At 39.7% G+C, this 23,167-nt stretch overlaps 1 protein-coding gene across 1 annotated transcript in view; it reads right to left on the bottom strand.

Moving 5' to 3' along the window:
- The window catches only part of HDAC9 (histone deacetylase 9), a 477,431-nt gene that overhangs the window by 150,910 nt on the left and 303,354 nt on the right, over window positions 1-23,167 (bottom strand). The gene's annotated exons all lie outside the window — the stretch shown is intronic.

The following is a 23,167-nucleotide window of genomic DNA, read 5'->3' as shown; positions in this document are numbered from 1 at the left end:
GGAGTAAAAAGACTGAGACAGAGCAGAAAGGCAGATGTCAACCTTCATCTTGTTTGTCAATAGATGACAACTTCTTCTGACATGACAAAGGTTGAAACCCTGGCCCTGCTGAAGTCAGTAGGAACCTCGGCATTCAATCACTCCACAGAGCAGGATTGCTTCCCAAGCCCCCCCGCCCCCCTTTTTTTTTCCCCAATTTTTATTTTTTTGTGCATATGGTCCTAGAACCTCAACAGAAAGCAAAAGCAAGAAAGAGATTTCCAAGCCAGTTTGCAATATCACAGAATCACAGAATCATCTAGGCTGGAAGAGACCTCCAAGATCATCTAGTCCAACCTCTGACCTAACACTAACAAGGCCTTCACTAAACCATATCACTAAGGGCTACATCTAAACGTCTTTTAAAGACCTCCAGGGATGGCGACTCAACCACTTCCCTGGGCAGTCCATTCCAATGCCTAACAACCCTTTCAGTAAAGAAGTTCTTCCTAATATCCAAACTAAACCTCCCCTGGAGCAACTTTAGCCCATTCCCCCTCGTCCTGTCACCAAGCACGTGGGAGAATAGACCAACCCAATATAAATCCAGTTGAAGTTCACACTTCCATCTTAGATTTACAGACACTATTTATCCTCACCCAGGCCTAGTACATATATAAACACAGGAATATATACATGGTATATATGGCTTTTTATTATTATTATTATTTTAAACCCAGTAACAATTAGTGGTGCCAAACGCTGCCATTCTGGGGCAGATCAGGATGCTATTGCTGGAAACTGGGAGAGGTGAAGCAGAGGCTGTGCAGAAAGGCAGGCGGGAGCGCCCCAGGCCTACCCCAGCCCACCACCAGCTGCAGACTGAATCCCCAGCTTGTGGGGAGCAAGAATGCCTGCCCTGCATGCAAGAAAAGAGGCCTTTAGGAAAATGAGTGCTCATCGGTAACAGCTGAAATCAGGACAAATGCTTTAAAATGCAGCCTCAAAACCCACATTAATACTGAGGGTCACCACTTCAGTGGAAAGACAAGGTCATGGGAAGGGTAAATCACCTGAGGCCTTGTCAAAAGTGACTGAATGAAGAAAGAAAATATGAGTAAGCAGAAGAGGTTTTACAAGAAGTGTCTTGGTCTGGGGTCATGAACCATTTCCCTTTCTTTAAATACAGTCCCCAACTATTTTTTATTTTTCAATGTATGATGACAGGATGGTGTTATATATTCCAGAAAATATCTGGAGGTATCTGAACAAGTCTGTGTATTCCCTTTCCTTAAGAACATAACAGAACATTCAGGAATTCTTTCTTGAAATACCTAAGTGCCTTATTTTCTTTACTTTGCTACACTAATGATTTTCAGAGGGGACTTTTTTGATCTCTGAGGTACACACATCTTTTGTGAAGCTTGTTATGGGTGCATGCAATTGGAAAGGAGAAGCGAAGAACACATGGATGCTATTGTGTTGAATATTTTCACTGTGGAGAATAGAAGTAGATAAATTCCTTTGTGAGGATTTATCATTCACTTTCCTCAATGCTGTCTGAGTGCTCAGCAGTGAAGGCACAAGAAGCCCTTTGCTTTCTGTGGCACGATTGCTTCCTGCACCTCAGGGTAAAGTGGTGACAGCAGCATTGTCCCTGATGCAACTGTATCCACCAGCTCTTGCCTACTTTTCCAAAGCGTGAGAGCTAGCCAAGCAGTTTGCAAGAAGACATGCTCCTACCGAACTGCAGAAGCCCCTCTTCACACACAGTTTTACTACCATATGTGAAATCAGCAAAGTGTTTGTTATTTCTGGTGCTCTCCTTGACCTCATAGGTTAAATTCACTACATTTATTAAATAGATGGTATCTGGTAGTTCTCCAGTCTAAGGGATTTTTGAAGCTATCTTTCAGTGTTTACACTAACTAATGACAATTCATTAATTAAGCCCACTGTTCTGATAATTACTACAGTGTAGAAGGCATTAGTAATTTTTCCTTATTGAAATGTTCTTTAAGCTAGTAAGGGTGCATCTGTGCATTCTGGCAGTTTGCATTAAGTGGTGTTATTTAAATATACTTCTGAAGGAAATCTTCTTGGAAATTCAGCTATCAGTGGGGGTTCATATTGAGCACAGCAATTTCTGTTTAGACCTTCCTTTGTGCTGATAGACTTGGAGCTCCAAGCCTTGTCTGCGTTCCGTTTACTTTCAGAACTGAACTTCACTTGTACATTGCCTGCAAAATTATATCCAGTGAAGCTGTAAGTTAGCTATTCAATCAATGTCTAAAATCTAATCTAGGTGGCTGACCTTAAGAAGCTGAAATAAGTGGGTTTATTTTATTATTATTATTATTATTATTATTATTATTAATTTATTTATTTGGCATCCTGAAGAAGGGGAAACCAACGTTTTGGAATACCAAATGTAAATAAGTCATGAAAATGTTGCTTCTTTCGCTTAGAAAAAGATCAGGTGTTTGTTTCTATATAAGCAATGTAAATAACACTATTTTTCAGGGATACGAACAAATGAGGGTACTTTTTTTTAAATACTAATCAAACTTTGTGAAAAATACCTAAGAGCCAGCCAGCTATACATTTTAGCAGTTTGTCAAAGACCAAAAGGAGAGCCTGTTCCTGTTCTCTTGCATTTTTCTGATGAACTGTGTTTTGCTTATATCATTCTACCCTCCTCAAATGAAAGCAGACACATACCTAAAATTTGACACATGTTTACCAGCATAATCAGCCCAGGGAAGGACAAGAAATTTGTGGATGGTTGGATAGAAGGCTGCATGACACCTGCTTTAATTTCTGAGGTCACAGAAAATGGTTTGCCTGTGAAAAACTTTTAAAAATTGTTAAAAGCGCAGTAGTTTATCTCACAAGGCTTACCATGGGGTTTGCTTACATCCTCAGGTGACTTCCACATTCTTTAACTGTAATTTTAAAAACTCTAGACATCATCAGAGTTTAGACTTGTTTAGGTTTTAGCCAAAGTTTTAGGCTAACTTCCTGATTTGGTTTTGCAAATAACATTTTGCAGATAACAGGCATTCACATACATATTTTCCAGCCATCTATATATTTACGTTGTGAATGTTTGTGATGCTCTGTGTCACAAGTGGATTAATGCAAAGAGTAACGTGGATAATCAACATGCTTATCTGGCTCCCCAAATGCCCACCTGGCCTCTGGAAGGGATTAGTGCAACACAATGAATTCATCTTTGGGTTTTATGTGCTACAGCACCGCAAACACATGTCCATCTCTCCAGCAATATGACAAAAGCAGTATTTGCACATCTGCAGGGTTAGTGATTTGTGTGAATATGTTTGGAGCATTTCTTAGGTAACCCGAGCCTTGCCAGCCCGGCATGGAGCCTGCTAGTTCCAGGTGTCTGAGATTAGTTCATTAGTAGAGGCAAGCAATTAGGGCCTCGGCTGGAGCAAATGGGGGTCTTTCTTCATCTTCTCAAGGAACTAGCTCAGGCCCTCAGTAATTATTTTGAGGAGGATATTTAGAATCAGTATCTAAAGAGAGGATGACCTTTTCAGTGGTATAGGAGGTAAATATTTGTTATTCTCTTTGTTTTGCTATTTGTTGTCTAGGAGGACCTGGAAGTCATTAGGGTTGGTGTGAATGCTCCTTATGCATAGACACATGATTTCTATGTTTTAGTGCTTAATGATGTGTGTGTTTGGAGGATTTTAATAAAAGTTACTTTCTTGTTTTACTGGCTCTGAGAACTGGTGATCTGCAAGTGCATTTGGTTGGATTGTTAGATGGTCTATGTTGGGTATTAAAGTACGGCTGAATTGTCTATGATCTGGTGCCCTTTTGAAATATTATGTCTTGTACAGAAAAAAAAAAAAAAGGATTCACTCCTATTTTTTTTTTTTAACTTAATTCAGTTTGATACATTTATATGTAGCTTAACTGCTGTTAATTGTCAAAGGATTATGGTATAGGCATAAAAAATCCTAAGTATGTATGGATATCTACATGTTTCTCTTCAGGGCTTATGCTTTTGCATTTTTTTCATTACAATAGAAAACTTCCCTCAATAAGTTCAAAATATGTAATTCCTAATAGCAAGCTTAATGCTTAGAGAGTCTCATATATTTGTGGCCAGGTTTATAGCTCTCTATTGTTGCGCCTCTAATGGCGCTCTGCTAGGTATGAAATGTGTACTGATGTCTAGAAACTGTTAAAAATCATTCACACACTATCTGTCCTCTCCACTCCCCCAAAAACCTTCAATATTACTAAACTTATGATGCTTTTTCCTCTGAGAATGTTTCTTTGAATCTGTTCTTTAGGGTTATTTTCCCCTATAATTTCCATGTTGTCTCCTGAAAATTACCCAAAGGACCAGTTATTACTGAAGGGGAAAAATGCATTTGTGCTGCAGGAAGTTTTGCCCTAAGTGAGGATGAAAATAAAACTTCCTTAGCAGGAAGATCTGTTGCCTTCCAAGCACTTCTTCTTCCAGATCCTTCTTCTGAAGGGTATTTCTGGCATCTGATCTTCTACTTTGTCTCATCCAGTAGCTCCTGTTGGAGGCCCTCTTCCTTAGCCTCTTCCAGACCCCTGTAGCACCATGGGATCAGAGTAGCTTCAGATCCTGCCCCCTCAATGCTGCCTGCCTTCCTTCCCAATGTTGTTGTAGCTGAATGCATCCAAGGGGTTCGCAGGCTGGCCAGTGGCCACATCCAGCCAGGCAGCCTCTACTTGCAGCAAACAGAGCTCAGCCCACTTTAAGATGCCTACGATGACAGCTTGAGACCCAAACCAGCACATCATCATCCAAAGTCTGATTCAGTCAGAAATTGTGAGCACCTAAGAACTTCTCATGCAGTTCAGAGGTAGGTAGTTGACAGTGCTTCAAAAAGTATGGACTTCATGGAAAATATTAATAGGGCTAACCTTGGTGGAGGAAAAAATGAAGAGAGTGATGAATTATTAAGCAAGGAGTATCAGGACAAAAGGAGTTCTATGTCAGCAGAGGCTGCAGTTCTTTTGACCCAGTAGTTCTGTGAATTACTGTTCTGCCTGCTCTCCTCAAAAAAAAAAAAAAAAAAAAAAAAAAAAATTGCCCTCAAAAAATGAGGAAAAAAATAGGCCATGAGATCATTTGAAAATATTTGTGTGTACAAATGTGAAAGTGCAGGAATGACTTATCTTTGTCAAACTAGACAACCTAAATATGAATAGGTGGAGGTCTTCCTTTAAATTGCTCTATCACTTAAAGAAAACACATGACCAAGAAAGCCTACCCATACTATTTTTGACAAAACCACATGTAAAGCCACAAACTTTCATAGTCACCACTTTCAATAAAACTGCAAAAAAAAATAAAAATATTGCCATCTGAAATATAGTCAGCCACAAATTCAGAATCGGCATATTTATGAAAAATAAATAGCAAGTACAGACACAGATTGGATAGGTAGAAACTGATCTAGAACAAGCAGAAGAATAGACAGGAAGAAATAGGGCAGCTAACCTTGAGATGTGGGTATACTGGCTCACAAGTGGTCAGGATTTTTACAGCAACAGAAAACCCAACTCTATAAACTAAGAACACAGTGTTGACTACAAAACGGTTAATCAGAGATGAAGTCCTATCAAATGAGTCTTGGGTGCAGATACAAAACAGTCGAATGAAATCCCATACCTAGAGTCCTAGGCAGAGAAGATTAGCCTTGGCATAAGGTTGCTGCATAGAATAAAACAGCCCCACTGGCTTCTGCCTCTCCTTGCGTTCCTGAGAACCGGGGAAAGGCTTAGTCCAGCTGTTGCCAGGGCAGGGCTTAGTAAAAGGGGCAGCCCTACTGCAGTGGCTGCTCAGGGTGCGGTGATCACTCACTACCAGCTTTGTTTTCCCTGCTGTTTCTGGGGCAGCAAAGCTGCTGCTGCAGAGTTCCCTGCCCCTTCCCTGCCATCCTTCCCTTCTAGGGCAGGAGCACCTCTGGGTTGGCAAAACGCATCATTAAAATGTCAACGCTTTTTTGTTGTGGGACAAGGAGGAGGAGAAGAGCAAATACAACTAATGGAGTGACAAGAGTGTGCTCCTGCATTAAGTCATGTGGGAGAGGACACATCCCTGCCTCAGGTTATGTGACAAAATGCATGTTTCAGGGCTGGTGTCACACCACTTGCCTTTGTTTTTAGGACATAACAGCAGGGTCAGGAGCCTATCCCTTGCTCTTACTGTCGCACTGGGAGATAGGTGGGTTGCTGACCTATGGCCTCAAAGAGAGGGACAATAAAGGTTACTTTCCCTAGATAGGGAGTTTCCAAAAATCCGAGCATTTATCTAAGTGAGAAATTGATGTGGCTATGTGGACTGAGGAGTTATCCTTGTGAAGAAATGCAAGCCAGGAAGTTGAAGCATGGCATGATTAAGAGGAAGGGAGTGATGGGAAATGGTATCTGGGAGTGACAATGAGGTGGATCATGAAAGCTGAACACTTTCTGCTGGTGGGAAATTCCAAAGGTCCAGCTGAGCTTCTGTTTTTTCTCCCGGTTCCTGCTCCTGTGAGACCTGCCTTCACTCCTGACATTGGCAGGTACTTGACTTCTGTCACTTCTGCTAAGTGACTCTGCTGTGTGTGCAGCACATATCCAAAGTAAATGCAGCATCTCCTCAAAAACTCATGCTTCTGGGTGAATCTTGTCTTACCTCTCTGACTCTCACAGAGATGTAAAATTAATACATAAATGATTGGGGGAGAAAGGGATAATCTGAATATCTTGTGCACTTTTTTTTTTTTTTTCAAATCTCTTTAGAGAATTCTTGTTACTTTATTACTTTTACTATAAATACCACAAGGTTTTCCTGAAGTCATTTGGTACTTTCTATAAAGGAATACAAAGAAGTGCAGAAATGAATAGCAATGAGAAAATACAGTTGTCCACGTCTTGCTCTAACTTTCATTATTAACAAGTGTGTTTTTCTTTTACACTGAGGTGAAGAATAAATAGCCTTCATATTCTTAGCAATTAACTGTTACTGCCACCTAATTTTAGTGGCTTTCCAACAGTCATTCAATTAAACTGCTAGTTGGCCAAAACTAATTAATGAAAAAAACACCTGTCCAACCTGTTTCATTGTTCCAGGAAATGTAGACCAACTCTCATCAACAGTATCAGCAGGTCAGCTTGGTGTTCCTTTATGCAGATCATTTCAACTATTTTTCTGTTGTTTATGGGAACCATGTTTCTTAGCAGACTGTATGTTTTCTTTTTAAGTGAAGTATTATTAGTATGGTCTGCATGCAGAGAAATAGTAGCTTCCAGGCTAAACTGAGCAGCAGCCCTGCTGAAGATCTGTGTTTTCTACATACTTCAGCAGATTTTGCTTTGGTCTAACAGGCAACTCTGCTGACTTCAGGTTTTATTATAGAATAAATTGAAGTTATTTGGGTCTAATATAAAGAAAAAAGCATGGAAACCCTTGTCATTCAATATACAACACATACACACCAATGCATAGATGTCTAAGCATATCACAAGGACACATAGAAGCCCTCTGCAGATATCTTTTCACTTTTATGGATGTACATGAAGTCAGAAAGGGAAGCATCAACTGACCTTGTGGCCAGCAGAAGAGGAGTAGCAGAGGTGTTTTACCAACTGTTCTCTCTCCATAGATCACCTTCATAGATGTTGCATCCTAATGTTGCCCGCAACACAAGCTCTTCTGTACAATCCATCCATTTTTGCTGCCACCCGTGTGACATCAGGGTTGTAACCTAGTGAATACCAGGTTCCAGTCTCTTGCTGGAGGACTTCTACATCTCTGAAGATTTCCGAGGGAAAGATTGCCAAATATCACACCTTACTACAGTGTGGTAAAAACATCAGCATACTTCCATTCTCCAACATGTTAGTAGTAAGAATCACACAGTTTCTTGAAAATATACACACATTTGAAAATATCCCACGCTATTTCAAAAATACCTTTTACTCTGCAATGCTTATCTCATCACTTCATTGATTTTGGCATGCAGAAATTTTGGTATATAGTGAAATGGTGATATAAATTAAAACTTTACAAAATATAGGAATTGAATATAGGAAGGATACTACAGATAAAAATGAGAAACTATATATTTTTCAGATCTGTGTACTTAGAGTAATATATATTTATTCCATAAATATAAAGGATGTTCTGTAAATATGTACATTTCTGCAGTCAACAGGTACAGTCTGCTCTATTTTTTAATATAGAACAAGACCAAATTACAAATAATTAGAAGAAAAACATAATAAGCACCTAGAGATTACTTTTAAACATTTCTTGAAACTATGGACTTTCCAAGTAAATCCTTCTCAGCATAGGTTTTGCTTTTTTTTAACAAGGGTTAGAACTGCCAGATGGGCAATTTGAAAATGGGGGAGAAACTCTTATGTTTGCTGATTTAGGAACAACCAGAAAAAAAAAAGAAACGTGGAATATAATATGTGCTAACACAGCACTAATTCTATAATGCAGACTGCAAAATAAATTCTCCAATTTTTCATTCCTTAAGAAAATTTTGGCCCTCAAAATGCAAAGTACAATTCAAAAAGATCATAATGCTTATTATATTTCATGGGAAAAATGAATGAATTGATTTGAACTATGAACTTGCTTCATCACAATGTACTTCAAAGATGTCCCATCTGAAAAGAACTTAGGGGCTAGACTGCTGTCACAAGGGGTGTGTGAAGGTCTTGGTGCACTTAAAAAGAAGAGAGGGGTAGCAGTATTAGAGAATCCAAAGGACTGAACATCATAAGCTGTGATCTCTTCTGTTCTCTCCTTACCCTGTCATCTTTGTGATAACACTCTATATTTTTTTCTGGTTTTTAAAATTTGAAAGCCATTTTGCTTGTATGGTCAACTATCTTCCATGTTCCGTTTTGCCTTTATTCATTTTCCAACAGAAGTGGAGTCTTTCATGAGTTCATGTAATCAGAATCCTTGTCCATCATAAGATATTATAAAAACTGCAAGAGCAAAAATCACAAAACTACAAAAAAAAATCTAACTGGAGAAGAGAAATGGGGAGAAATAATATTTGTCCCAGTACAACCCTTCTGGGTCTTGGTTCACTGATTTGATCATGCTATATAAGGATCTTACCACTGCATTAGCTAACATGGTATTTTTCTCTATCAAGAAGAGATCTCTATTCAAAGCATACAGGATTCACCTGCAGGAAAATAAGTTTGCATGTTTAAGAGATCAGAGGACAAAAATTAGAGACCAGGGGTGTATATTCCTCATCTGGGCCTTGTTACTCCTTACTATGATTTTCATCCTTTCTGAGACAAGAGAAAACACAGAAGTCTAGGTATATTGATTAAAATGTTCAGGACTGCCTAAATATGAAACAAAAATCATTCTATATTAAGAAAAAAAACACATTAATTTTTCAGGGGATGTCTGCTAAGTATTCAGAAGCACAATCTTTTTTTTAAAGGCCAGCTAAAATAGTGGTATCTCAATTTGTATATATAGGAAGATCAGCTCCATTGCTGGTGCAGTCCCTAAAGCACATCCCTAAGCATAGCTCCACAGCACCCCTAGAAGGGCATCCACATGCCAGAGATGCTCTTGGAGTCAGTGGATGAGCAGGAAGAGCACAAGCAGTCAGGAAGGGGCGGATGAGCCAGCTGGGAAGCCCAAATCCAGCATCCTGACTGTGTGGGTGCAGTCAAAGAGCAGAGGTCTTCCAGTAATTCTCAAAAGAAAGGACCTGACAGTCGGTGGAGAAGGTCATCTCTTTCACTAGAAGGTCATAATTATATGACTACATGCATTGTAGCTCCATTTTTTGTGGCCAGACTGGATTATTTACACAGGTCTAAGTCTACGTAGACTAAAGGAGAACCAAAAAACTTATTCTGTGTTTTCACTGGGATATCTGAGAGGAGGGTTTGGTACTTCAATAGCTGCTTCTTAAAGCAATGCCCACAAAGAAGAGAGAGTCTTCTTGCAGCTACACAATCCTGGGGAAAAAATAAATGTACTGGAAAATATTGCAGAAAATCAATAACCACAGCTTTAACTACATTGAATGAAACATTGGAGGAGGGAGAGGAGTAATCCAGGGAACCAGTCAAAGCAGAATGTTAATTCTAATTGTTGTATTTAGTTGGCCTTGTCTTGTGACAAGTTTGTTATTATGCAGATTTCCTACCTGCCACCTTCCATGGGAGGATTTTGCAAAGTGAAGTTATGCAGGCAATTCCCCTTGCTTCTTACCTCTTTATTCCTAATTATGTTGGCCCTGTGTTCACTCAAGATAACATTATAGCTGTCCCCAAATACCTCTAGATCTGGGGCCTGTGACAAATGAAATCATTTTGTGCTTGGAAATATTTGTTTCTGTGTTGCAGGACTGTAGCTGTGCTTCCTTATTTGCCAGTGGTTTATTAGCTTTTAAATCTTTTTTTCAAGCATAATTTCTTAGGATTGTGTTGTTGTTGTTGTTGTTTTTATATTTGTTTGTTTTTTGTCTTCAGATAGATATATAATGTCACATAAGATGCAGGGGTTTTTTTGCTGCTGTTTTTTTTTTTTTTCTTTTCTTTTGGGATACATATACTGTTATACTTCCTGCCTTTTTCCTTCTTTCTTCCTCTATAATAACTTTTGTGTATATGCACACAAATGTATTGCTTACTTGACTCAAACCTATAAAAGGCTAACCTATGAAAATAAATTGTAATTCATCTACTACATAGAGAATATTTTATGTGTCAGGAAACCAAGGTGTAGAAAGACTATGAATTATGAATCCAAAATGAACTGTGATTACATATCCTGATTTCTAAATCCTTCCTTTAACCATTACGTCTGTAATAATTGCATTACATCAAGAACAGTCTCTATTTCTGGTTGTTTTAACTTGGAAATAATGTAGCACTGTGGTTTTCAAGGTTTCTTATTGTAACAGATAGTAGTAGAGGTACAGTCAGAAGTTGTTTTGTTTGTGATGGATTTGGGAAAGGGTAGGAGAAAAGTCAGAGCAAAGGAAACTATAAAAATATTATAGCTGTTAGGCACTGAACTGTGACAAATTAGTGCATCCCTGCTCCATAGCTTTAAGTGGATGCAAAAGGACTCTGAACAGCTTGGGTGAATAGAGGAAGGCTGATGGTCTCTTTGACCTACATAGTGCCATTGTGGCACAGGGGCCCCAGAAAATTCTCAGCTGTTGTGTCTTTGGGGTCTTTGCTGTCCCCAGTCTTATTGGGTATATCCAGTCTGTTTTCTTTCCAGCCTCTGGAAGGATTAAACACCTTCAGGAGAGAAGGCCAGCTCCTTCTTTCTCTCCTTCTCAAAATCCTCCTCTATAGAAGCCCCCTGACTATGGGTCTTGGTGTTTCTCTTTGCTGCTCTCCATAGGAAAACCTATTAAGCAATTAAACACTTAATAATAACATTTACAAAGGGAAAAAATATGTTAGGTTGTGGCTGAGCTTCTGACTTCCAATGACAGTTTTAGAAATATCCCTGGTTTTCATCAAAGGTCAGATTCACATATCCAAATAGCTCCTTGGACATTGAAATGTGCTATACACGTGGATATAATTTAATTCAGAAGAATCTGACTGCTGCTACCTGGCCTTTTTTGCTTATTTTTAGTCAGTCTGTGGAGAATTTAGAAGCCATTTACTTTATAGTTGGAAATACGAGACAGGGTTGTTTTTTGTTTTTCCTCATGTATGTGATGGGGCATCCGTCTGAGCTATGATCCAGCTCTATTATTTTTCCCTCCTTAGCCTGGTTTTAAGCCTTGATGATTGCTGCTGTCATACAGCAATACTCCTCACTATAGTAATACACTACATTCTATACATTACACCCTGAACAGTTTGGGGGGGGGGGCGGGGGTCTTCATTTTTTAGGGAGAGGGCATTAGAAGTCACAAGACTTCTGATGAATTTTTATAAGCATGTTAATTAGCTGGAGAAGGCTTCTGAATGGAGCGACCATTGCACACACTTGATGCCTAAACCTGAGATGTGAGCTGCGTCACCTAATGTTTGTATTTTAATGAGAACAAAGAGAGTGAGAAGTCCTGAGCAGGGCATGATGGCTGGCTCCCTCTGGCTTTGAAAAGTTTGTGTCCCTGGTGGCTGCCCTTCCCCTAAGGGAGAAAGTGGCCAGAATAGCTTCTCCTTTTCATTTAGTAAAGGGTTACAGAGCCATGCTGCTGAAAGAGTTGCACCAGAGTCTGAAAGCTCTGAATAAATTTTGGGTCAAGTTAGGTTGCTTTGGGAGGATTTGGATCTCTGAAGATGTTTTGTTTTCATTCCTTGAATTAAAATTTAATTTAAGTAATTCAAATACATAATCCATCTCTGAAGAATGTTGTCTTAATCTTGTCTCTTAAAAGAAAAAGCAGGATTTTCAAATTTTATGTGTTACTGATCAGCTGTATGAGCTTACACCAGTCTTCTAACATCTCTAAGCTTTTGTGTCACCTTATCTCTTCCTGGCTTTATCTAGCCCAGCTACTGAATTTTCAAGTAGTTTATCCTTTGCAGCATGAGGGTTCAGTGCTCAGCACTAAGGGTGCATAACTGCAGTTGTGGATCTAAGGCCAGAATACACTTAAAAAATAAAGGGGGAGGGGGGAGGGAGTAAATTAAAATCCATTCCTTCCCCCCAAAAGCTATGAGTTTCATTTAGTTTATTCTAGCATTTTAACTACCAGTGTAGGTCCAACTGCATTTCATATTTATTTAAAAAATAAAAAGGAGTGGAGATACAAGAAACCAGAGCAAAAAATTAAATGGGATGGGGGTCTGGGTGGTGTGGCTATACAGAGAGAACAAGAATCCAGCTTTAACAGAGACAAATCACACGGGCTAAGTAACAGAATTTGGATCCAGCCACTGACTGTCATGGCCTAGAAATGGTCAGAGCAGCACAACTGTGACTTTTTAGACATTTATACAGAGTTAGTTTCTGTTGAGTGATTCCCTAGGTCTCCCTGCAATGAGAGGGAGGGACCTTTTACTTGTTTAAAAGCTTCTAAACTTTGGACTTCACTTTTGTTGAAATATTAAGGCTTCTGAACCTGTGCTTATTTTGGAGGGTTTCTGTTTACTGATGTATTTGCTATAAAACAGTATATGCCCTCTTTATTTGTTGCCTTTCAAAAAACACGGTAATTAGTTGCTGCAGAGTAACGATGCTTGCGGTAGCCCGATGGCCGGGCAGAATCAGCTGAGAAAGCAGGGCTGACTGTGCACCGGCAGCAGCACCCGCCCACCGCTGACCACGGTCACCTTTTGGGGAAAAGTCACTTCCATCAGGCAGGCCACTACAGGGCACTGGCCGCGAGGCAGCAAAACACTGCTTGGAATAATTCTTTGCAGATGCCAGGAACCGGAAGTTTCAGGGAGAAAAATGAAAGCCATTCACTCTTCCAATGACACGAGCCTTTGATACCACAAAGTCATTTGGACAGAGAGCTCCAAGGTCAGGAAGGCACGTAAAGATTGGTGATTAGAGAAATACTATATCAGCAAAGTGTGGCAAGCTATTAAAAGAAACTGTAGCTTTTATGATTGTGTTGCTGGAGCTTCCCCAGGGCTATTTGTATTAGATATTGAGTTAAGCATAACTTATTTAGTCCCAGCATTCCAGAAAACATTTTGATGTCAGCTACTGAAGGAAAGTAAACACAAGGAGGAAGAAATAGTTCTGATCCCAAACAGATAAAAAATATTGTAATTTAATTTTGTGAACCCATGCATGTTAGAGCATTAAGAAAGAGGAATTTTTAAAAGGTTGATTTAACTTAAAAGGCCTGGTTGATAGAGGTATTTAGTCGCTGTGCAGCTGGGGGATGGAGAGAGGAGAAAAAGATGATTTATCACCTTGAGTATATGCTAAACCTTGACAAAGCATGAATGCAGTTTTCTTTAGACATTTTATTCTAGAGCACATTTTATGCACATGTGTGATTCTCATCTAACGCTGTCGGCTCGTGTGTATGTTAGACCAAACTGTTTGCTTAGCTGGGCTGTTTGCCCAGTGGATGTTCTGATGGCTGGTGACAGGGATTTGCCTGCCCTGTACAGAGCAATTAGGAGTTTTGGGGACTGTAATTAAGGAATGGCAATATGGCTCTGGATTTTTGATTACCAAATGAAGACTTCATAATCTGATCTAGAGGCTGACTGTCAGCACAGAGCTGATCTCATAGCTCAGCTGCTCCGGTGTAGGAGTCGCGTTTGTTTATTTCTGTGAGAAGGCGGCAATAAATCCATCAAGGAATTCTGCTAAAGGGTCTCTATTCTGTCAGGATAACATTGCAGACCTAAAGAAATCACAGGTATAAATGTAAGGTCAGGTGTGGTTTTCTTTGATTTGCCAGAAACTACTGTTTATTTAAGAGAGGGAAAGTGTGAGAACCTAAACCTCAAAGTCAAGTACAGCTAAACTCCCCTAACCCACAGGGGAGACACCTCAAGAACAGCTCCTTGGATAGATTTTTTTTTCCATGTCATTGTGGTTGTGCTTCAGTTATTAGATATGTTGGGTGGGTTTTTTTAGGCCGTTTTTAGGTGGGGGGTTTCGCACATGTAAGCTTGTTTGTTTAAGTGGTGCAGAAAAAAGGACAAGGAACATAGCAGAACTAGCATAATGTTACAGATACCACTCTGTAGATATTATCTGTCCAGAGTTATTGTCCAGGAAACAATCTGTACTGCCTACTACCTTGTTCTGACCAGGCATATCAATGTCACTTCATTCTGGGGACTTCTTTTGATTAGCAGTGCTCCCATATTGCTGCTAAAATAAAACTTTTTTTCCTGAAATGATGAAATTCTGTGTTTCTATGTTCAGAATAGGAAAGCTCTTCAGTGTGAGATGAAGAGTAAGAAAACTTTATCTCCTTGCTATGTATATTTTTTCTAATCTTTTCAATACAAAGAAATTTTTCAGTGCCACAGGAATATCCCAGCTCTGCAGGTTACATACTAATGCCCACCTCTCCCAGACAGAGGATCATATTCAATTTAGAAGTACAAATGTTATGACTGCTAGTTACCAAACATGCCATGTAGGACTTAGCAACTAAGAATTTATTCATGTGTCCTCCCACATAAACATAAGAGTTAATACAAAGATTTGCCACAGATTTTTCATTTTACTTTGATTACTCAGTTTTACATACTTGTCCTAATTTTTGACATATTAAATAAGATGATTCCAGACTCTAAATTCTCTACCTTGCAATTTGTAAATTAGCACTTTTAATCCATTGCTAAGAGAGCCAAAAATTCTCAGGAATATAGCTACTGCATTTTGCATGTAGTGTAGACAGATTTTAAACTTTTTGGAAGACATAGCTAAGAAAGAAAAGGACTTGTTTTGTTGACAGCTTGTCTTCAGGAGACTAATTCATGGCTTACGAAAAAGAAAGCAGAAATGAGCTTTACCCTGAAGCTAGACAGAAAAATATACATAAATTTGATAGAAGAATCTAAGTTTGGCTATGACTGAAGCACTAGATACAGCCAAATCAGATTTTTAGATCAGACCAGCCCATTGAGCTGAATACTGTCTCAGACCATGGCAACAGGAGATGCTATTTAATGCAAGTGTATGAGCTTGGCTCTGCAATTCATTCCCCTCATACTCTCCTAGCATCCCAAATTTTTGTTCTGTAGATGTCAGAGACACATCCCTGCCTCTTCCCTTTACTATCTATGATCCCATTGTCCATGTATTTGTCTTCTACTGTTTTGAACTGCTGGCACCTCCGCAATCTCCTGTGGCAACAAATTCCACAAGTTCACTACTCATGGTGCAAAGAAACACTCTTGTCTGCTTTAAACTGCTCTCCTTGTAATTTCAGCAAAAGCCCCCCAAATCTAATATTGCAGGACTTGCAGAATAACCATTCTTCCTCTGCTTTGTCTGATGTTCTTATGACTTTGTAGGCATCTCTCTTAGGGAAGATGATCTGTAGCAGAATTAGGGATGCTTACACAGGTGAGTTTGTGCATATTTTCAACCTTCCACAAACTACCTGTCTGCTCAGCATTTTCAAAAATGCTGCTTTAATTGATGTTCATACTGCACCTGGCCTGGTGGCTCACCTGTGGAGCAGGGTGAGGACACTGCTGGCTCCCTCCCAGTCCCAGCATGCCCCACATCTGCCCCATGCTCTCAGGGCCAAGGAGAGCCTGGCAGCCAGCCGGGGAAATCTTATTGTGTAGGTGGTATTCATTAGGGGATCATTTGTGAGGTTCGTTTTAGATTTATTTGAATGTTCTGGTTTATACTGCCATGGACTTGTATGTATGAAAGTCCCACATTTAATAGTAACGTGTGAACTTTTCAAATGTTTTCTCTACACTTCTACTCTCTAAACTCTTAATTTTCTCTTTTCACTTTTTTTTTTTTCATTGTATTTTCTGATCATATCCATTGGGAGAGTGTGATGTCTCCTTACACAAGACGTTAGGGTGTCTGCACTACTACTTTCAAGCAGTATGCAGTACAACTTGCAACTATAATGCAAAGTAGTCAAAAAAAAAAAAAAGAAAAAAAAACAAAGGTAGAGGCTGGCACTAAAGCTAGGGGGTCAATATTATATATTATGCAATATTAAATATTGCATTTTTTTCTTTCTAATTTTTTCAAGTAGGAAATAAGTCTCCTTTCTGTTGAAAGATAGTTCTGCCTTTGAAGACAGAATAACGTTTACATAAATGGTAAGGTCTTCTTTAATGTAGCTTTCATTATCTCCTACGTTCCCCCTTTCTCTGAAAGTCCAAGTGACTGATGTCAAGATCAAGGGAGTCAATCAATGTAGATACACTCCAGGACCCAGATAGGACATAAATCACTCTTAGTCCTAACCACAGTAGACACCTAACTGAAGGACAGGAGTTTACATATTTGCTGCCCTTGTGGGGGAGGCTAAATTTCCCAGCCACTTACCTCACGGAACCCCTCATTCATTAACCAATTGGGGTGCTTAGTATCACTTATCAAATAGGCTAATCAAAGTTTGAGAGAAACCAGCTCTTGACCACTTCTTGCCCTCTGAGCGCTCCAGGGCCACCTCCCACCCCTGAACTTTTATCTAATTAAAGTTAAAGAGGGGAAAATTAATCCATGGAAGAAAATGAGATAACAGCTACCATAGCAGACCATCCCAGAGTCTGGTTTGCCTTTCATCTATTGCTACCTGACAATTAACTCTTCAGCAACACAGGAACCCCATTTTATGGGAGCAGAATCTGTCCCTTCACGCAGTGATGGGCATTATTCTTCTTATTATTTTCATGTTCAGTATTCACTGCTCCATGTTGGAGCTCCTCTACTTGTACTGGGTGCGGGTGGATTAGAAAGGTCATCCTTTACTCTCCTTCTCTCAGGCTTGACTTAGTGCTGTTTTCACTTGCAGAATACAAAAGTGAAAACTGTAATTTATTACAGTACTAGCAATTCAAGATGTTTTGCTTGGATCCTGTCTTTGCAATTGGTTACCAACATTCCAGCCTTTCTTGCTTTTGTTGGCTACTAGTTTATAACCCTCAATTTCATTCTCTAAATCTGTGTTTAAAAAGACATTTCACAACACAGGGTATTTTGTTTTATTTTGCTTTTTTTTCTTTTCTTTTTCTTGGAAAAAGTGTGGAGTGTCCCCTTTGCAAATTCACTGTGATGTTTTGGACAACTTTTTTCCTGTTTGGTGCTCTTTTGTTTTAAAATCTTTGCTACTTTTCTTAAACCTCCTGATTGTAAAATTTCTGAAGCCAAAAGGATCTTCCTTTATGATCACTCAAATTTTTCAGCAGCTGAAGCTTTGGCACTGTGAATCTCAGAAATGAGTTGACTCCAGTAAGGCAGCAGCAGTTGGCTACACTGCTGATGGAGAGACTTGCACTTTATGGGGTACTTGTGAGTCCCAGATGGGGACCATGCATGATGACATGGGAGGTGACAGCAAGCCCCAGCAGCACCTGCCGGGCACTAAGTTGTTGTGTGCAGGGCAGCACCACCACATCACCCTCCTCTGGCATTGCAGGCTTGGTGCACTGAGGGAGCAAACAGCACTCAGCGTTCTTTCTAAAAAAACTCCGATTTCAAGGCTGCATTTGTATTTCCAGCATCTTTAGCAGGAAACATTGGATTTTAAAGGCTGTGGGACAGTCACATGCGGCCAAAAGTAGGAGTGGTGAGGAAATCCCACTTAGAATCCACACTGTCTGTATTGTAACTTGCACCTTCAGGCACTCAAAGGCGGGTGAGTTAAAGTAGACCCACTTGGGCTCCTGTCTAGAGATTTAGAAATGGTTTAAGTTATGACATGTTTATATTATTTTGAAACGGGCCACTGCTACTAGCTTATTTCGGGGTGTCATTAAATACCTTACACGAGTAACATTAATATTGTCAGTATGCAGTTCCTAGCACTTAATAACAGGGATCCTGCAACATAGTTAATTACTTGCAAATGGAAGTTGTAAAAGATAATAGGGTTCAAACCTTTTCATTTAAATCAAAAAGAAGCCCCAAGCAAGCCTTTCTGTACTGATCTCTTCCAAACTTTGGGAAAATTTTAGTCCATATCAATGTCTGAACTAATATCTGGCCTTTCCTTTAGCTACCTGAACTAATCCATCAGACCTACAATTTAGAACTATGACCTGCAGCTGTTTGCTTATGGAAGGGACCCTGGTAGGACTTTTAAAGGGGGATAAGTGAGGCAATGAAAATGAGATTCAGTAATCCCCCTGTATTATAAGGTATTTTGCACAGGGTGGGAAGAAGCTGGGACTTTGGCCTGCTCCCCGACCCCAGGCAGCTCAGTGCCGCCTGCAGATGCAGGCAGCAGCAGTGAGGTGCCTGCAGATCCCTCCTAGCTCTCCAGTGCCAGGGCAGGGAGTCCACGAGGACCCAGTTAAATGTGGATAGCAATTAATACCAGCTGCTTTGCCTTGCAATGTGGACAGGACCTACTAGGAACTGGTAATAGCCATAATCAGGAAATGCGCTAGAGAGAATGATTCTGCCCTGGGAGGGGGACAGGCTGTGAGCTGTAACAGGTCTTTTCAATCTCTAATTTCTACATATTTCATTTATATAGGGCACTGAAAACTTAAATTGTAGCTAGCTTTGGGCATTATTCACAAGAGACAGATTTGATCCAGTGACCCAAAGGCGAAAGGTTCTGTATTTGATTAGCAGCCCCCTACCAGTGCAGTCCCTCACTGGGGTTTTTATATCAATAACTAAATACCACTAACCTTTACAAGCTACATGGTAATGTTTCAGTCTCCTAATTCTGAATCATTTCACAAGCAAAGGGAAGTGCAGGTTTGTGTTAAAAATGGAACTTCTTTGACAGCTTGTTGTTAGATATTTAGGAGCAGAATTATTTTTGAAAGAGAGGGAGAAGGAAATCAGTGGATTATGACTCAGTGGGTTTAGGAGTGTCTAAAAGGCACTGCCCTCAGAGAATACATCAGGCACTGCTCCTACACTGCTTTTCCCACCCTCTCCTGTGACTGATTACTGCAGAAAATTCTTCTCTCCCCCTTACTGGCAATTTTACATCTTCTACTATATTACCCGGTGGAATGTCCCCTGGAATTCCACCCGGGATCCAGAAGTTAAGAGAGTCTTGATCTTGATACTAGTGAAACTTGTAAGTAAGATAAAAAGCATTTCTGCACGTATTTTTTGAGCATGCACAAAAATGTGTAGAGGCTAAGAAGATAAAATGCTATTTCCAGCTTCTATTAACAGCAAAAATGTGGAAATAACCAAAAATAAGTTACATAAAATAGCAGTTGGAGGTCAGTATTCCTGTTGGAGGAGGTCTTGATATATTGTTCTTTTTTTCCTTTACCTACAAGCCAAACACCACTAAGCCAGAAACCACCAACCAGTACAGTCTCACAGTAACAAGATATTAATAGCCCATGGAAAAATCAACATGTAATTTTATATTATGGTACTTACTACAGTCCCTGTATTTATTTATTTATTATTTTTTTAGTTCTGACCTAGCTGTAACACGAGAAAAGGTGGTGGAGTGACATACATAAGTGTGTGTTCCTTTTAATTTGTAATATATTCAAAATATGGTTGGAAATTTCCTATATGGTTTGTTTTAAGGAACATTCACTTCAATCTTTTATTACAGCAAGCTAGGAATTTCACATACAAATTTTGTTGTTGCTTTCCGTTTGAACAAGACTGTCATCCTTTAATATAGAAAAAAAGCATGTAATAATCCTGAACTGACACATCTCACCCCTCGTGAGGGGGCTGTCTGTGGGCCTGCTTTTTCCATCTTTAGTTATATGGACTCCTCTCATACATGAGCTCCTCTTTATTGTTATTGTTTGTGCTTACGTAAGTAAACACACAACAGTTTTCATTAGATATCAGAGAACACACTTGCATTTTACTTGTATTAATCTTTAAGGAAGACACCCACATACCTACAGGTAAGTAGGCACTGTCAGAATAGATGCCTAAGCACATCAGTGCTTTTACTTTAAGGTTAAAATGACAGTAGAGATGTTTATATAGATAGTAGTGGCCAATGACCTGAACTGGGTTGAAGCATACCTAATGACTGGTCCTTCTTCATTTCTATGCATGCTCTACTGTTTCTACTGATCTTACTTGTTGTCCCTTCTTGTGCAAGTTCCTTTTGACATCAGTGACTTGGAACCGCCTATTGCCACATTTCCTAACGCATTTGATATTTCTTTACTCTCACACACAGGTCACAGAATACTTTTAAATGGCATTTATCAATCTCTTGATGTCAAAATGCCAAATCCAGGAACTTGCTGGTTAACAATTTAATGAGAGCCTAATCTGGATTCCACTAGGCCCATCTCCTTCTTGTAGCAGTATGCAAGCAGATTAGCAAACTTTCAGTGTCTCTCAGCCATTCCCTCTGAAGCTGGTTCAGAAGTGCAAAGCTTTTCCCTGATTTCAGGAGTGTTAAAATAGCAGAAAAATCATCAAGCACAAGAGAAGGAATGCAGACACAGCTCCTCCAAAACTTGCCTTCTAGCAATAAAAAGCAAGCTTGAAAGGAAGAGTTCATCAAGCAAGTGGGGTTTTTAGGGTAAGGTGCTACACATATAACACCATTCTCGCAGGCAAGCTGAGAGCTGTGCTCAGTGTGCAAAGGAAAAGCTTTCAGTCAGAGCAGGACTTTCAAAGAATTCTGGAAATTCGAAGTGATGCCGAGGAGCCTGAGGAAACACAAAGGCTGGCGGGGCTGAATTGCAGGCTTGCTCTGAGGACTCCTTGGATCTTAAGGATGCTTTGCTCATGTTTGTATTCTGATCCCAAGGCGAGATTAGACACTTGGGAAAACACTGTGTTAATCTACTCCACAGTGATTCACGCTGGTCACTAGATTGGAGTGAAGTCCTGCTGAAAAGTTTTAAAGCTAAGCAACAATATGGGAAGCAGAGCCAAACCAGCAGTGTTATTTCTAAGGCTCTGTTCCAAAACTACTGTCTCGTCTTCTCATGCAGCTTAGTCTTCAAAAGAGGTCAATTTAATACTGAAAATTACAAGATGTGGGGTCAATAAATCTTTTTTAAAGTGATAAACCACAAAGTGCCCCATGAATTGATCTACTTCATGTTGCCATGGACTTTGTAATCTTCCTTTTTTTTTCCATATACCCAAGTACTTCATTCTGTTCTCTCCTTGAAACTTGGAGGATTTGGGTTTCTCCCTCTCCCAAGATAGTTATCATTGGCCAGTGCATCAAACAACTTCTTCTAGTGAACTCCAGCCACAGAACAAATACACCACCTACCAAACCAAAGGCGCCCTATTCAAATCACAGGCCCATTTGGCAGCCAGCTCCTCTCATACCATTATATCCAGAGCAAACCATAAATCTTTTGCCTTGGACACTACTTGCTACCTCAGGCGTGTAAAACTAGCTATTACAACAATTTTAGTAAAATGATCAGCTGCTAGAAAGGCATTGTGCTGTATGTAGGTGCAAAACATTTCACTAGGTTAGTTTCATATAGGTCTATCTTTCATTTTTCACAGTTCAAGTCCTTCCTTCTAGCAAGCTTGAAGCCTTTTATTTTTTGTATCTGCTGGTCGTGTTTCCTGTTTGTTTGGCTTTAAGTTTTTCGTTAGACTCTTCTTTTTGTTTTGTTTTGTTTGTCTTTTAGTGTGTTTTCCTTTTGCCTGTGTGGTCTCTTGCATTCCTTGTGAGCTCAGAAACATGTCTTACAGGACATTTGCAGGAACTATCACCACACGTGATTCAATGTCAGGAAGAAACTCCCCATTACTGCCTTAGCTAAAATGTAGGTTTGAAAACGCAAGACCAAAATTGTATCTATCAAAATCTGATTGAATTGTCATAGGACTTTAAACCCAACTGGTTTTGTCTTCAGATTAGTCTAAAAGGAATTCCTGACGCTGCAGAAGGTGTGCGGAAGTAATAACTCCTCCTAACAACTCCTCAGTGGAAACTGTTGGAAGAGCTAGGCACAGGAGGGTACTTTTTTTTTCTTTGTTGAAAATAAGGAGAAATGCTTTGAACTGCACTGCTCCATACTATGCATTGGAATTTAGCATAGTCTGTAACATGGTAGATTATTCTAATACATATTCTGGTTTAGCACACAAGCAGAAGTTTTAGGAAGGCACTTAAAATGATAATCCAAACGGAGTGATTTTGGAGTATATGCAGAGAGCTTTCATGGCAACTGTCAAAAGGCACATGTGTGTACCAGGCAGACCTGAAGCCTGGGTGCTGGCTGGTTGGTTGGTTGTTCCCTCAGTCACCTTTTGTACCACTCCTAAATTCTTACTAATGCTGCCTCAGTAATGCATGGGAGTAAGAGAGGAAGGAAGAGTTTGAAGTATTTGTTTATAAATGGTTTACATCCAGGGCTGTACAAAACTTCATACGTTACTTTCCACCTTCTGAACTCAGTTCAGATCCATTTGATTGCTCAGGTGCTTTGTCCTTTGAGGTAGTTTTGCTGCCTTTCAAGTTTCTTGGGGAAAGATTTTTTATTTTTTTTTTCTCCTGCTGCCATCTCTGATCCAGCTAACTAGGAATGCTACAGAGCGAGTGTGAAATGCCATTAGGTCATAATTTCTCGTCCATAAGTGTAACAGGTTTGACCA

The sequence above is a fragment of the Cygnus atratus genome, chromosome 2 (genome assembly GCF_013377495.2).
Source record: "Cygnus atratus isolate AKBS03 ecotype Queensland, Australia chromosome 2, CAtr_DNAZoo_HiC_assembly, whole genome shotgun sequence".
Taxonomy (NCBI): Eukaryota; Metazoa; Chordata; class Aves; order Anseriformes; family Anatidae; genus Cygnus; species Cygnus atratus.
Note: the sequence above shows the minus strand (reverse complement) of the source record. Positions and strands in the feature narration are given on the sequence as shown.